The sequence below is a fragment of the Marmota flaviventris genome, chromosome 8 (genome assembly GCF_047511675.1).
Source record: "Marmota flaviventris isolate mMarFla1 chromosome 8, mMarFla1.hap1, whole genome shotgun sequence".
NCBI classification, from domain to species: domain Eukaryota; kingdom Metazoa; phylum Chordata; class Mammalia; order Rodentia; family Sciuridae; genus Marmota; species Marmota flaviventris.
Window position 1 is genome coordinate 107,008,924 of NC_092505.1, and position 16,541 is coordinate 107,025,464.

Genomic DNA, 16,541 nt, shown 5'->3' on the forward strand with positions numbered 1-16,541 from the left:
ACAGAGCACTGGGGGAAAGGAGGTGGTGATGCAGTAGCTCATCAGGAGCCCTGCTGGGAATGGGGCCAGAATGGGGTTAGGGTCAAGGAACGACTGGACAGTGGAGTGGAGGCCAGAGGCCCTTCTCACCTTTGGTTACAGAAAATGCAAACCAGATGCTGTGCCTGTCACAAAGGAGTGACAGAGAGGGACAGACAGTGTGCGGCCAAGTCATCTGAAAACCTGCAATCATGACACTAAATGCTGGAGGGACTTTCAGGCAACTGGAATACTTAAAAGGGACACAAACTCTAAAATGAACAGACACCCTAGAAACCCCCTAACACAAGCTCTGAAACCTGCATCTAGACTTCCCACTCCCAGGATGAGGAGGTGGGGCAGGGGATAGGCCTGGCGGGACAGAGCAGAAAGGTCACCAGCTCCCAGCCCACAGTGTCTGAAACCCCCCAGAGGAGAATGGATAGAGGCTGGAAGAATGGAGAACCTGGAAGAGCCTTCTTGCCGACCTGGGAGACTGAGCCGCAGGAGTAACAGGCAAGTGGCTCTTCTGGCCCTTCTGGCCCTCTGAACCTGCAGGCCCTGCTGGCCCACAAGAGCAGGGGGGGGGGGCGGGGGCGGGGGGGGGGGATGGCGGGGGATGGGGTGCAGAGTGGCTGCTGTGGCAGCTGCCAACAAAACTGGTGTTGGGAGAGAAGCTGGCCAAGGCTGCTGACCAGCTCTGACTATTGGATGTCTGGGAGTAGGGGGGGCTTCAGGGCCAGGCAGAGAACACAATGGCAGGCAGAATAGAGGACGCTAACTCCAGGAACAGGGTTGTGAGGGGTATGAAAGAAAGTCAATGGGTAATATTGTGGTGGCAGGTCAGCCTCAGGAGACGTCTGAACCCCCACCCCAAAGTAGATTTATACAGGGTTTGATGCAAGAGTGTGGCTTGGGGTGCCCTTCTCATTTTGAGCTGGGGGATATTCTTTTTAGATAATTGAAACATGAATAATCCCAAAGATTTTTTAATGTTTAAGTATGAGAAATCAAGCTCACAAAAAAAGTAACTAGGATCCACCAATGACCTGCATGTTCCCAGGACTCTGACAGTGATGGTGGGATCCTGGCTAGTCACATCATGCCCACCCTCCATCCATTTCCCTCCTCAGGCTGGATTTTTCTTTTTAACTATAGTGACTACACATACTCATGTATTAGTTTAAAACACATTCCAGATACTGTGCCATTCGGTCCATAAACATTATCTCAAATATCCTTCTAAAAGATAAATTTTCCTTTTGTATTTTTAAAAATATAATCACAATAACATTTTTATACCTTGCAATGATTCCTACAGTCACAAGATATCAAGGAATATTTGGAAGCCTTTTCTATATTAAAGCTTATTCTTCTATTACTATGCCCCCAAAATGCTTGGGCATTTTAGAATAGCTAAGAAGTTCAAAGGGAAGTTGGACTAGAGAAGGGGCCAAGAGTAAAGCTATATCAGGAGCCTGGAAGAGCAAAGTCCCTACCAGAGAGACTACATCCTACCATTGGCCACAGAAGGCAGCCATTATGGGGGATAGGCATCCTGTAAGACTTCACACTGGCTCTAGACAAGCTTGCAGCAGTCAGTACACATCAAAAAGCCAACATCCTTGGCGAGGATGTTGGGGGAAGGCACACTCATACATTATTGGTGGGACTGCAAATTGGTACAACCACTATGGAAAGCAGTATGGAGATTCCTCAGAAAACTTGGAAAGGAACCACCATTTGACCCAGCTATCCCACTCCTTGGTCTATACCCAAAGGACTTAATATCAGCATACAACAGTGACACAGCCACATCAATGTTTATAGCAGCTAAATTCACAATAGCTAAACTATGGAACCCACCTAGATGCCCTTCAACAGATGAATGGATAAAGAAAATGTGGTGTATATACATAATGAATTATTACTCAGCCATAAAAAAGAATGAAATTATGGCATTTACCAGTAAATAGATGGAACTGGAGACTATCATGCTAAGTCAAAAACCACAGGCCAAATGTTCTCTCTGATTTGTGGATGCTAACACACAATGGGGGCCGGGAGGGGGAGAATAGAAGTTCATTGGATTAGACAAAGTGGGACAAAGGGAGGAAGGGGACAGGAATAGGAAAGGCAGAATGAATCAGACATCACTTTCCTATGTTTGTATATGAATACACGACTAGGGAAACTCTACATCATGTGCAATCACAAAAATGGGATCCTAATTAGAATAAGTTTTACTCCATGTATGTGTAATACATCAAAATACACTCCACTCTTATGTATATCTAAAAAGAACAAATAAAAAATAAAATAGCAATAATAAAAAAATCCACATTCAAGCTGCCCTCATGGAAAGCACAGAATCAGAAGCCCCACATCTGGGGGAAAGGCTCTATTCTGTTTACATCTCTAATCTATTGTACTAATGTGTTGTGCACCCTCACAAGTCAGAAAAACAGACATCATTTGCCGGAGTACGGCTGCAGCAAAATAACCAGGGGGTGACGAACAACTTGTGTAGATTGATACAGCAGGAGTGGAAGCCTTTTATTGTAGAACCGGAGCGGTATATATACATTCCACACAGCTTATCTTAATTAACATAAACTCGATACAGCAGTCAACCAATAAGGAATCTTCACACTTAATGGTTTGCTGGTGTTACTTCATAAACCACTCCCTCTGGCAAAATGCCAGGCACCATCCTGACTTGTTTACAGACTCTAACAATCATTCAAGAATGAGATTTTAAAAGAGATGGGGGCTAGGGGTACAGCTTAGTGGTACAGCTCTGCTTAGCATATGAGAGGCCCTGGGTTCCATCCCCAGCACTGAGGAAAAAAAGAAAGTTCTCATATTTTCCCACACCTTAATCCATTATCTCAGGCCCCTCACTTTGGAGAACACAGTGCTTGATTCTCACAGTTATCCCCAGAGTAAGCTTGAAGTGGGCAACAGGCAAGTCAGGTCTGGCTGGTGGTAAGACAGCCTGGGGTCACCATTTTCAAAGGACAGTCAAGATCAGTGATCTCAATTCTGCTATACAGTAGAGTCAGCCTGGGAACCCTCATGTCCCACCCCATGCCAATCAAATTAGCAATTTGGGGGGACCAAGTCTGTGCGTGGGTAGTCTGTGAGAGTTTCCTAGGTGATCTAATGCATAGGCAGGTGGAAAACCACTGGTATGTTGGGATGAACCCAACTACTATGGATAACCTTAAAGATCTAATAGGAAGGAAGGAAGGAAGGAAGGAAGGAAGGAAGGAAGGAAGGAAGGAAGGAAGGAAGGAGGGAGGGAGGGAGGGAGGGAGGGAGGGAGGGAAGGAAGGAAGGAAGGAAGCAGGGAGGGAAGGAAGGAAGGAAGCAGGGAGGGAAGGAGGGGAGGGGAGTGGAGGGGAGGGAAGAAAAGAAAGTACTGGGATAGATGTCCAAAAAACCAGCTGTTTAACCTAGGAGTATTCATTCTACCTGAAAGCATTTTATTCTATGACTGAGTGAGTACCATGTGACACCCTCTAATAAAGAAGGAACAGGAACGTAGAGAAGTAAGAAGAAAAAGCAAGCACAGAGACCTAAAGTCATCCTCATCAGACAGAAGTGAAGGTCTTTTGGGGAAAGGTGGCTTTCATTTCCATGTTCCTGTTTCTGACTCACTACATCTTAAATTGATCTAAAATTTTGACAGATCTTGTTTTTATTCATCCAAAAGCACTTATCCCAAGGATTATTAAGAACACCTAATGACTATTTCATATTGCAGTCTGGGTTGTTTCATATGTCAAAACAATTCTGGCCACTTAGATCTTTTCTTTTTAATCAAGTTCATCTCTCCATGGGCCAGGATTGGGGGAACTGTGGCTTTAAAAAAATAAGAAGATATTTCCATCTCTGAGAACTAACTTCAACAAACTGTCCTGGAGGGAAAATCAAGTACAAAAATGTGAACTCCAGGCAGCTGGGAAGCAAAGTTTTTCACAATGAATGACCCTCGGATCCTGCAGGGAAATGTGCTCCACAATGCATTGCTTCCCGTGGCTTCCTGCCTGAGGAACAATGAAGAACAGCGACAAACTCCCCCAGAAACCATCTCCTCAGCTGTCTCCCTCACCGAGTTAGCATACTAGTAGTTAAGATGTGAAATCATCACCAAATCCAAACGTGTATCTTTATAAATGTTTACACATTGAATCACAAGTTCCTAAAGAGGAAAATTAAAAGAAACTTGAGCTGGACTCCATTTTATCACAAGCCCGGAATGTTGAAATGCTCTGGCCAAGTCATCAATTCATTCATCTAAGTGAAAAACTTACAAGATCACAGAACTTCAATTTCTACCATTTTACCAATTCCAGACAATTTATATTGACATTATCTTTTATTCTGGAAGCAAAGTTAATGGTCTTCTGTAGGATTCTTAAAGAAAATAAAATGGGCAAACTCAGTTTATCTTGTGATGTTTAAAGAGACTAAAACAGGCTTGTTCCATAAATAGCCACCATCGTAAATCCCAGGAAGCCAGGAGAGCACTGCGTGATGGCAACACGCTCCTGATGCTGACGGCACTGTGCACTGACTGACGTGGCCACGGGCACTGTTTATTCAACACGAGCTGCGTCACAATAGACTCCACGTTAGGATAGACAATTCACATCTTCTTAGGATTTTTGCGTGGTACTTCAAATGTTTGGGGGATTTGTAATTACTTACCATCCTCCCTTGACATGCTTATTCCCATGATTCAAGAACTCCATACCTCTCACCTGGACTATTCCTGACTAGCAGCTTCCCCCACCCCAGCCAGTCCTCACCACCAGCAGTGTCCTGGACAATGCATCATGGAGCCTGTCATCTCTGTCCATACCTTGTGTCTTTTTTCTCCTGCTGCCTTCCCACAAGCTTCCCTTACCAGCCCCCTGGAGTTTCATGCCACTCCCCAGACTGCTGCCCCTCAGTTCTGCTCCTGTGCTACCTTTCACGAACACCTTCACCATCTCCCCTGCTGACTGCCAAATTTTCATGACGACTTTGAGACCAAGTCACAACTTCACCTCTCCTGTGGAAGCCCACTCAGAAAGCCCCGGGCTGGCCTGCCAGCTTTTGTCTTAACATACTGTTTGGCCGCCATTCTTACCACCACTGCCTCTTTGCAAATCTGGTTTGCATCTCTCCACTATCACCCTCTATCCATGCTCTGCCAGGGTAGCTTCTGTCTTGGTCACCTTGGTGGCCCCAGAGTCCAATAGGGGCTCAATGCAAAAAGGACTGATCATTTGATGGATGAATCATTGAAAGATTTTTTTTTCCTGTTTGAGGAATAGAAAATGGAATAATACTCAATTAGAATCCAGTGGTCTTTCACCTAGATCAAAAGTGAGAAATCGATTTTAGTATGAGCCAATCACGGAAAATGAGAAATATTTACTCACAGGGCTGGGGATATAGCTCAGTGATAGAGGGTCTGCCTAGTATGTCTGAGGCCCTAGATTTGATTTCCAGCACCACAGGAAAGGAGAAGGAGAAGAAGGAAGAGGAGGAGCAGCAGCAGGAGGAGGAGGATGAAGGAAGAAAGGAAAGAAGGGATTTACTTGGTACTTATTTTAAAATATATATTCTTTCACTGGATGGGAGGATTTCCATGTGAAAGTAGTTGCTTCCTGTTGTCCACATAACTGCTTCTATCCAGGCAGCTCTGAGCGGCAGCATGGACAAGGTTTCATCTTGAACTCCAACTCAGGCACCAGCACAAGCCAGGAAGGGGCAGGTCACCCCTCAGCAACCAGGCCGTTTTTCTTGCCCTCTGAACTACAGAGGACTTGAGGACCACATGGGCTTGCTCCTCAGGAAGGCCTCTCTTCGACAGTAGCTCTTCTTTGCCACTCTCAGCACAGGGTCTCTTTTTCCCTCCGTGGACCCTTCCTCCCTCTGCCCATCTCATGAGTCAGGTGCTACAGTCAATGCATGACAAAGGGAAAAAATCAAGTTGCTCTTTAACAGCTTCATATAAATAATGCCCCCGGGGAATGCCTGTGTCTATGAATAGCTGTTTATAAACCATGATTCACTGGGTCTCTCAGGGCTGCTTAGCAATTGGAGACTGCCCGGATGGGGCATTTTTTGACCACTGCAACACCCAAAGGCCCTGAGCTTCCCGAGGTCTTCTCACCTGCTATGCTCCATGTAACACGAAAACACTCTGGTTGTGTCAATTGGACACTCAAAGAGCTATATAATTTGACCAAATAAATTGTTTTTAAAGCATGTCTATCTCTGGATAGGAGAACTTATAGTTTTTTTTTTACAAAAAGAAAAATAAGTAGGTATTTAAATGTATATTTTAATTCTCTACATGATTATGTAAGAGTCAAATATCGTCATCATATGATTCGAATGATTCCTGTTCTGAACCTGGGAGGAGATCACCACCTCAGACAGGAGGAAACAGAAACATCTGGAGCATCTTCCAAGTGCTTTAAAAACAATTTCATTTAATCACCAGCACTGCTCTGAGGTGGGTATCATACAGCCCCATTTTATGGATGAAGAAACTAAGACCCAGAGAGGTCAGCACGTTCTCAGAGGCCACATGAGTAGCACATGTCTGAGCTGCAGTTTGCCTTTCAGTCTGTGTGTCCATGAGTGCAATATGGGTCTCCGCCCCCAATCCTCGGCTGAGGCCCAGAGTGGAGCCCACGAGCCCCACTCACAATGGTGGAAGCCTCACCAGGTGGCGTGTGCACTTAGTTCCAAACAGTCCAGGGAAGGAGATGCATCATCTGCCTAGAAAAAACTGCTCTAGGGACCGGGATATAGCTAGAGTGCTTACTTCACATGCACAAGGCCATGGGTTCGATTCCCAGCACCAAAAAAAGAAAAAGAAAAACTCCTCCAGAGCAGCCCTTACCAGGACACAGCATGGAATCCAGAGCCTGGCTGCACAGTGCAGCAAACATTGCCTCCCCCAGGACAGGACAGCCGCCCACTTTCGGATATCACAGGGTGACTCCTTCACCATGTCTACATGTGGCTATGTCATTTGATTTCTTTTTTGTTCATTTTAACCAAAGTTATATGTGCCTATAGCTTAAAGAATTCAACTTGTAGGGATTATTATAAAAAATAGTGGTTCCTAGAACTTCCCCAGGCCCATTTCTTCCCACTCCAGAGGCAACCGCAAAGTTTTTAGCAATTTTATTCTGTTCCTCTGATTGGCTGGTTGGTGCTTTTGGCGTTGACATCCATAACTCATATGCTATATTCGCTTATGGTACAAATTTGATTTTTCTAGTGTAGGCATTTTCCACCTTCTCACTGTGAGCTAAAAGGGCACAGCTTTCTCCATCCCCTTTCCTCCCAAACCTCACACCAACCGTTCCCATCTCTTCATCCACTCCATTTCATTATATCCAAATGTCGGTGAGCTGAACACTTCGTGTTTGCACTGCTGTAAGATGCGCTGTTATTTATAGCTAAGCTCTGTAGCACATGCACTGTAACTCTTTCCCTTTTGGCTCAAAGCTATGTTGCCCTGGAGTCAGTTTTTGTTTGTTTTGCCAAACATTCTGTGTACTGTCACTAATTTAACCCAAACTCCCCATCAACTGTTAACCTTTAAAAAAAATATTCAAACACGTAAGTTCTTTCATTTTCATTTCTTAAAAAAATAATTTCTGCTCACCCCTGATAATGTGCCTTGACCTAGTCGCAAGGTTTCCTCATGTGCTAGGAATGCCTTTGCCTGTCTCTTGTACCTGCTGTCTCCCTCTGAATTGCTGTATTCCCTCATTTTGGTGGAGCACATCCTGGAGTAGCTTCTAAGACTGAGTATTCGAGGGGCAAAATTATTGGAGAACTTAAGTGACTGAAATTCAACTTCTTCTCTATGTTTTCATATTCCCAATTTCAGTTACTCTTTATCACCTGACTTTCATACAATGTGTTGCAAATCTCTTAAACTAACCAGAATATTCTTGTAATAGTTTGTAGCAGTTCTTTGTAATATAAGAATTAGCTTGCAATTCCTGAATTTGGGTGCTATAAATTCCTTTCTACCCCAGTTGTACATTGCATTTATCACATCTGTCTTTCATGCCTAGGTGTGTTCCTATTTAGAATTAACTTCATTTTTTCAAGGTCATTTTAATTCCATTCTTCCATTCTGAAGTGCTAATAACCCTGCCTCTTAGGATCAGCCATGTTGAGCTTCACAAATCCCATCCAAATTACTGATAAAGCACAAAATACACTTCTAGACTCTCAGACTTGCTGCCATCACTGCTAATGGCCAATTTAAAATGATTCCAGGCCATTAAAGGGGAAAGTTTGATACACACGACATAACTGCTTCTTTGTAAAGAAAATGCTTTTTTGCGGTTGGATTTCCCAGTGTCTGAGCTCTGGGAGATTGATCCTAGTGTTTTTTTTTCTAGGATGTTCAGTTTCTACTTTTCAAAGGCAATCTCTCCCCTTATTTAAAAAATCAGATGCTACATGATTCTTTTTCCAGACCTCCAGCGTCTATCCTGTTAATACTAAACAGAAAGAGTGAAAGGGAGCAAGGCACAGTGCAGGAGTCCTTGCTGGAGGGGAAGAAGATCTGCACTGCTAATCTTCTACCAGCCCATATTTCTTTGATACAACTAATAATCCAGCAGTTACTAATCCATCAAGTATGTATTGACATTGCCACGCATGGTAGTGCACGCCTGTAATCCCATTGGCACAGGAGACTGAAGCAGGAAGATCCCAAGGTCAAGGCCAGCCTCAGCAACTTAGTGAGGCCCTAAGCAACTTAGTGAGTCTCTATCTCTAATTAAATATTTTTTAAAAGGATGGGGATGTGGCTCAGGGGCTAAGCACCACTGATATTATATGCCAAGTATTATGCTAGGCACTGGGGCTCCCGAGGGAAGAAGACAGGCATGGTCTTGATTAAGAGGACAAAAATTACTGAGCAAGTTACAGCAAGATGACCATTAAAATAACTTTACGCCCATGAGACTCGGTGTCCTCCATGTGTAAAAGCAGATAATACCACCCAATGGGTTCAAACAAGATCATCAAGTAGAAACAACTTGATAAGCTCTCTTCTTCCAGATGGGCTACAAGCATCTTCCGCTAACTGTTCATTTTCCAGGACCGCGGAGCATGGACTACTCATCCTTGTCACTTAAACAAGAAGAGTAGTGCTTATCAAGGCAGCAGGAACTCGACCTAGGGCTACAGAGCAGGTGTCACCTCGGGAAGATGATGAATGGTCATTTTCACATAATTAAAAATTTTTCTGTTTTTTTTTTCATCAAAATTATCTATCCATTCTTGAACTTAAAAATTTACAATATAAAAGTATGAAGTAAAACTATAGCAAAATGTTTCCATTTAGCATATATTCATCAAGTAATATATGTTGGGATAACTGAAATATTATAACATTTAAACTTTCATCTGGAGCCTAGGGGTGTAGTTCAGTGGCAGAGCACTTGCCGGTATATGTGAGGCCCGGGTTTCATCCCTAGCACTGCAAAACAAACACAAACAACAATAAAAAGCTCTATCTGTTCCCCTTCATATAGCAACAAAGGTCCCTAAAGTAACTTCTGAGATGGAGAGTAATTTTGTGAGTGATGGACCAGATTATTTGTGGTTTAAAAAGCACCTGAATAGGATACCACAAACAAGTCGTTTACTTCAAATTTCAAAATGAGATATTTTAAAAACTGAGTTCACTCCTAGAAAAATTTCACCTTAAGAAATATTTTCTGGGCTGGGGATGTGGCTCAAGCGGTAGCGCGCTCACCTGGCATGCGTGCGGCCCGGGTTCGATCCTCAACACCACATACAAACAAAGATGTTGTGTCCACGGAAGACTAAAATATATATATATATATTAAAAAATTCTCTATCTCTCTCTCTCTTTAAAAAAGAAAAGAAAAGAAAAGAAATATTTTCTAACAATGCTAAACAGTCAAATGCTGTCTGGAAATATCAATGGCCCTGCCTCCCTCAGAGTCTACAGAATTGATGAACTTTAAAAACTTTAAATCTTTGGAACACCAACATGTGTGGAGCAGAGATTGTTACCGTGGAAGGTAGCTGTTTGGGGCTTTTTTCTCCTAAGAAGCCTCAGGAATAAGCTGCCATTTCTGTCTCAGGGAACTGCAGAACAGAAAGGTGGAAAGGGGGTCTAGGATTGTGGGGTGTAGTCTCCTTATTTCTAGAGGAAGAAAAACAGGGTCCCAGAGGGGTGAGGTGACCTGCCCCTTACAGAGCTGGGGCTGGAAGCAAGTGTCCTCTTCTCTGGGACAGGAGACAGTGGCAGTCTACAGAAAGCACCGCCTGGTATCCCGGGAATTTGCTCCTCTGCTGTGTGAAGATAGTCTGACTCTGGACAGTCTAATTCCAACACAGTTACACATACATTCCAGATAAAGACACATCTGCATTTGAATTAAAATAGAATGACAGGCCACCACCACCACCTTTTTTTTTTTTTTAAGAACAGAAAAAAATAAAATCTTCATCTAATATTACAAAGGCCCACTCTTTAATAAAGGAAATAGAAAGTCCTCCAGAGAAACTTGTCCAAGCACAGTGATGGTGCCCACCATTCCTGCTCACTCAGCCGTGGCACCCCAGGCCTACCTGGTCCATTGCTCTCACAGAGGGAGCAGCCCTCCTGCCCCTTCACTCCTCAGGAAAGAACCTCCCAGCAGCCACCTTGCTTCTCCACTGGCCAGCCATCCCTTACCTGCTTCCACCGGCCTGAGGTCTCCAAGCAAAACAAGAATCCCCATAATGGCTCCTCTTTAACCCATGTAGTTATCCCACAAAGCTCAAAGAAGACATGTCCATAAAGCACCTACCACTCTTCCCGGCTCATGGTTGACACGGGTCCACCTCTCCCTGCTCCCCACTGTCTCTGTCTCTTCTGAGAGCCCAGAAGATCATGCCAGTGTTATCATCCACTAGGCAGTTCTATTTTTACAAATGTTTGAAATATTTGTGTATTTTCATTTTCCATTATAAAAAAATTTAAAATATTTCAAATGATCATTTTCTGATCTTAATGTTTACTAAATACAAATAATATTTCAATCATATGGATTTAGGTCATAATATTTATAATAAATCTCAGTAATTCAAGGTAGGGGATATCATTCCCTTCAAACTCAAACATTTTATAAAATATCCAATATTCTTAAGATTTTAGTCTAATGTCTAAGTTACATGAAATAATATTGGCGGCAAGGATAATCATTTTAATTATGCTAATGCAATATTATTCTGAATATATATTTGGAAAATATTATTTTTAACAAAAAATGTTTCCTATTTCTCTTTTCAGCCTATATAATTCAAAATAACTCTGGGATTAATCAACTCCAAGTTGGTATCTTTTCATCAGTTGTCATATGTAGCCTGAATGCTAACCAATAACTGATGAAATCATATTCGGTTTGACACAGTTAATTAAAATTAATGAGTTCATGGCTCAGAATGAATATCTGATTATACTGTTTAGAAAGTTCCATTCTCTATTTATGAGGCAATATTTTGCCCTATATAATTAAATTTCAAATTTCTTACCTAAACTATAAAAATCAACCTTTTAATCTATAATTCTGTGTGTTTCTTGAGACTCATGTGGTTAAATACTTAAGGCCAATTTACTTAATCTCTTTAAATTTTAGTTTCCTAAGCTACAAAGATGATAAAGATTTGTAATTGTAACAATGCTTTTCTTTGAAAGAGGTCACAATGTGCTCAAGTACTCTGTTATTAATTCTGAAGCATTCCCAAGGATGGTAGAGGGCATCTATTCAATCTAGCTTACCAAACAGAAGTCAAAGCTACGGCTCAGTGACCTGCCAAAGGTCACACAGATATAGATTTACAAGGACCCAAAGATATAATGCATGGTAAGGTCTGACGATCATAAAGTGCTCCATGTGTAGAAGGTCTGACCAGAGATATGAAAAGAGCTATGATGAGGTTTACACTTATTTAATGCTATTCTTTTTTTTTCAGAGCTGGGAATAGGAACCCAGGACCTCCTACTGCCAAACAAGTGCCCCACCACTGAACTATACTCTCAATTTATTGACAGCTATTCTTAATACTGTTCTACCTTGACTTTCTAGCCAAAAGTAAAATAATACATGCCACCAGAAAAATAATCTCTTAGAGCTCCCTGGAAATACAACGAGTGATCTTTGTGGATATTAATAGTGACCCTACTACTGGAGTAGCCTGTACAATTCATTTATTTACTTAGTTTTTAAAGAATAAAACAATGAGTTTCAGAATTCTGCCCAGACTCTTACCTGGGGATTGACTTTCAGCTCTTCTGAATCTCTCCTGCTGCCTCTGCTTCCTACTTGGCTGAAGCATTACTGAGAAGTCTCCTAGTGCAGTTTAAATCTTTGCCACACAATACAGCATCTAAGTGAATACAGAATGGGGCTGGGGCTGGGGCTCAGTTGTAGAGCATTTGCCTAGCATGTGAGACACTGGGTTCGATTCTCAGCACCACATGTAAATAAATTAACTAATAAAGGCCCATTGACAAATAAAAAAAATTTTAAAAATGGATACAGAACATCAGCCAAACTTGTTCTTCATACCCAGAACTGTTTCAGGGTGTAATGAGCTTCTTCCCAGGGGTCTGAAGACTTCTGATGAAAGGTGGTTAGGACATACCAAATGCCATGGTGGCTATGAAAATTACCATCTAATTAGAAATGTTAGGTATTTTATGCCAAGGAAACGATGTTTTAACAATAATTCATTTGTGGTCATTAGCTGATTATTCTGAATTATTATTATGGTGAAACTATATTAACACTAAGGAAAAATGCCCTCAAATTTGACTTCTTTTATGTGATGGTTCCCTCTCTTGTGTACCAGTTATGGATGCTTTGCCTCTGGGAGGGCACATGCCTCAGTGTGTAATGGAAAGTTGGGTCACATGGTGAGACATTTGTTCCCATTGCAGAGGGGGCCTGCACTGAAATTCAAACCTAATGAGAACAAGTATGTAAATGAGAGCAGCCAAACCAAACAGAAGAGGAAAACAAAACCCAAAGAGCCCATAAAAGACATTTAAAAAAAAAAAAAAAACCTAGGTATTCATTAAGCCAGAGCACTTAGACTCCGGGAATTCAAAATGAAAACTTTTTTTCCAATAGTTTGTTTCTACAGTGATTTATCTATATGCCTACACTCACAATACTAAATAAGAACTGTTTACCCTTAGAATAGTTCTATTTATTAGATTTTTCTAGGTAAAGGAAATGTTACTTAAACTGCTATACCAAATATTTTAAAAACCTCAATGTTCCTGAATCAAATATGTTTAAAAATGGCTAATGTCAAGTAATGTGTATTCTTTTCTCTTCTACTGTCTGTAGAACACTAAAAATACTGTATTCTTTAAACTTTTGTATATGATCCAATATGTAGCTTGCAATATTTTCTGAAAAAAAAAATGTGTGTGTGTGTCCTGGGGATTGAACTCAGTGACACTTTACTACTGATCTCCACCCCCAGTACTTTTTATTTATTTTTTTATTTTAAGAGAAGATCTTGCTAAGTTGCTGAGGCTGGTCTTGAACTTTCAATCCTCCTGCCTCGGCCTCTTGAGTCACTGCAAATACAGGTGTGTGCCACCATATCCAGCAATTTTTAAAATTTTTACAAAGAAGGAAATGCTTTAATAAAAAGGTAAAGAAACCTTCTTTGTCTAATAATTAAAATGATCTCTTTTTTCTTCTTCAAAATACATGCTTAAACGAATAAAATCTGTCTTTGCAGAGAATTTCCCAGTGTACCAATGTTCCTTGATGTTAGACACGCTTATTTCTTTACTTCCAAAATACCGAGTGAAATGTTGTACAGTGTTATGAAAAGTTCATTCGTTTACACAATATTTGCTGAGACTCTCACATGTGCCACACTCTGCCACAGACTCCAGGGATATAAGAATGAGTAAGATATATGACAATTCTTTCCCTTTTGGAGTAATCCATTTTAATATGGAAAGATAAATAAACAAAATAAGTAATAAATAAAATAGTATGCTAAAATATAAGTGCTATAGAAAGAAGAAAAAGCAGGGTAGGGAGGCTTGCAGCCTCGCCATACTTAGGGCAGGACTCACTGAAAAGCTGACCTTGAGCTCAGACTTGAAGGTGAGTACATTAGCCGGGCAGATAGCTCAGGGACTCAGCAGACAGCATGGCTAGCATAGAGGTTCTGTGTGGGGTCTCTCAGTGGGGTGGAAGAAGAACAAGGAGACAGAGGTGGTTGGAGCAGAGGGTCATTGTCAGGGCTTAGGCCCCTACCCTAAGTGAGATGGGAAAGACTGGGTATGAACAAAGTCGTGGGAATCAGAAAAATGAATCCCTTGAATGTATTATTCGCCCAGTCCTGGCAGGATATCGGAAGCACAGTTCAAAGGGGGATTTTGGACAAATTAATGAAAATAATAATCACAGAAATGTGGTCAGAGTTAGGAGATCCCACAAGGAACACTGAGGATGAACAAAAGCTGAAGCCATGGAAGGAGATCTGGTAGGAGCTGTAACTGGGCAGGGGCGTCACCCCGAGAGTCTCAGCCTGGCAGAGAAGGGGGAGGAGGGCAGGAATACCCACTGCCCTGGGTGCCACTGCCCTTGATATCCTGCTAGCAGATCTCCAAAAGAACAAGAGCCCCTCAGTGATGAAGGCCATCGCCTCATTTTCCCAGAATGCAAAGGAGTGCATCCAAGAGCAGGGCGAAGACAGGGAAGGGGCACCAGGCAAGGATCAGCTTCCTTCAGCTGTCACCAGGGCTGCGGCATAGGCAGTGTGTAGGCCCATTTATATGCTGACTTTCTCCTGTAAAACCAAAAATTTAAACATGTCCTTTGGGAATCTAGATTCATAAAATCATGGCACTAAAAATAGTCATCCTCTTGTTCAACCTCCTTACTTCCCAGTTAAAGAAACCAAGACCAGAGAGGTCATGACCTGTTCAAGGACATACGTCCAGAAGGAAGACTGCCTACAACAGAACAAAGGTTTCCTGACATCCTATTCTTTCAACTCCACTTCTCCTATTTTAATGATTTTCTGTCCTTTATGTCCTCCTAATTCCTTGCTAAACTCTTAAAAGTTTCTCTGCATTAGTTTGATTCAACTGAAAAGGCATTAATCACCCTAATATTTATCTTTGATGGCATTCCCAAGGAGTGATTTATCCTTGGATAGCCTTTCTGAGTGCCATGTGCCACATCTCACTGAAACTGTAGTCTTGGCTGTCACACCTTTACAAAATGCCTTTGATTTAGTCTAGAGTCTATAGATACATATTTTAGTATATACATTATATATACTATATATAATAAATAGAGTATAAAAATAGTCGAGAATTTGCAAAAATATTTTTTTAAAATAAAGCCCCAAATCTCATCACTCAGAGTTAACCATTATTAAAATTCTGGCACATTTTTGCCCACATTACTTTCTTGTGTATATGTGTACTTTTCTTTCAAAGGTGAGGCACAGTATTGTTTTCCACTTGGTATTCTTTTTTTTTTTTTTGATATCTTTATTTGTTTATTTTTATGTGGTGCTGAGGATTGAACTCAGTGCCTCATACATGCGAGGCAGGTGCTCTGCCACTGAGCTACAGCCCCAGCCCCTTTCCACTTGTTATTCTACCATGTTTAACATTTTTTAAGATCTCATCAAATACTGAAAAATATTCACCTTCAAAATGGTTTTAATTTTTGAAAATAAGATTTAACTAGAAGTAAAATTCATTAATAAGGTAGACTATGAAGTTTGGGCAATGTTTGTCCATCCATAAGAAGTGCTATTGCAAGGTGATACGTTCAGTCTTTGTGAGTTTCACAATTAAGGTGCAAAACAAACCAAGAGTTTTAGAATGATACTTAACAAAAGTGCAGCAAAGAAACATGTACACTTTTCAAAGAATCTGCACTGAAACTATGACACACTTCCCTTTTCATTTTCTAATCTTAATGCTGTATAATCATATGTGGAAACATCAACTTATCAAATTATAATCAACATATATTAAAAGTACTGGATGAGATAAGCAAACTTTCTTCTCCTTTCAGTTTGGAATGTATAGAGGCCTGTTACATTCCCACAGGGGACTATCGTACAGAGCATTGGGTGTCTCTTCTCCCACATTCCACTAGGAAAACAGATGAACCATGTGTGTTCCAGAGAAAATCACAGTCTATGCATCTGTCTCTACTGAAGCTCACAGACCCGTGACCCTCTTTGAGTTTTGCCTTGGTAAGAATAAACTGAACTTTTATACACTTAGGCCTGGAATTGGGAGGAGAGAAAAGGAGATGTGGACCAAGTACCCAGGTTAGTCCCTCAGAATGTGACCTCAGTCATAAAGAAATAGCCCTGAAGCCAGTGCCAACACCTGCTGCTCAGGTGTTCCTTCCAAGTGGTTTCTAAAAGAAAAGTGACCCAGTAACACCAAAACACGTCTC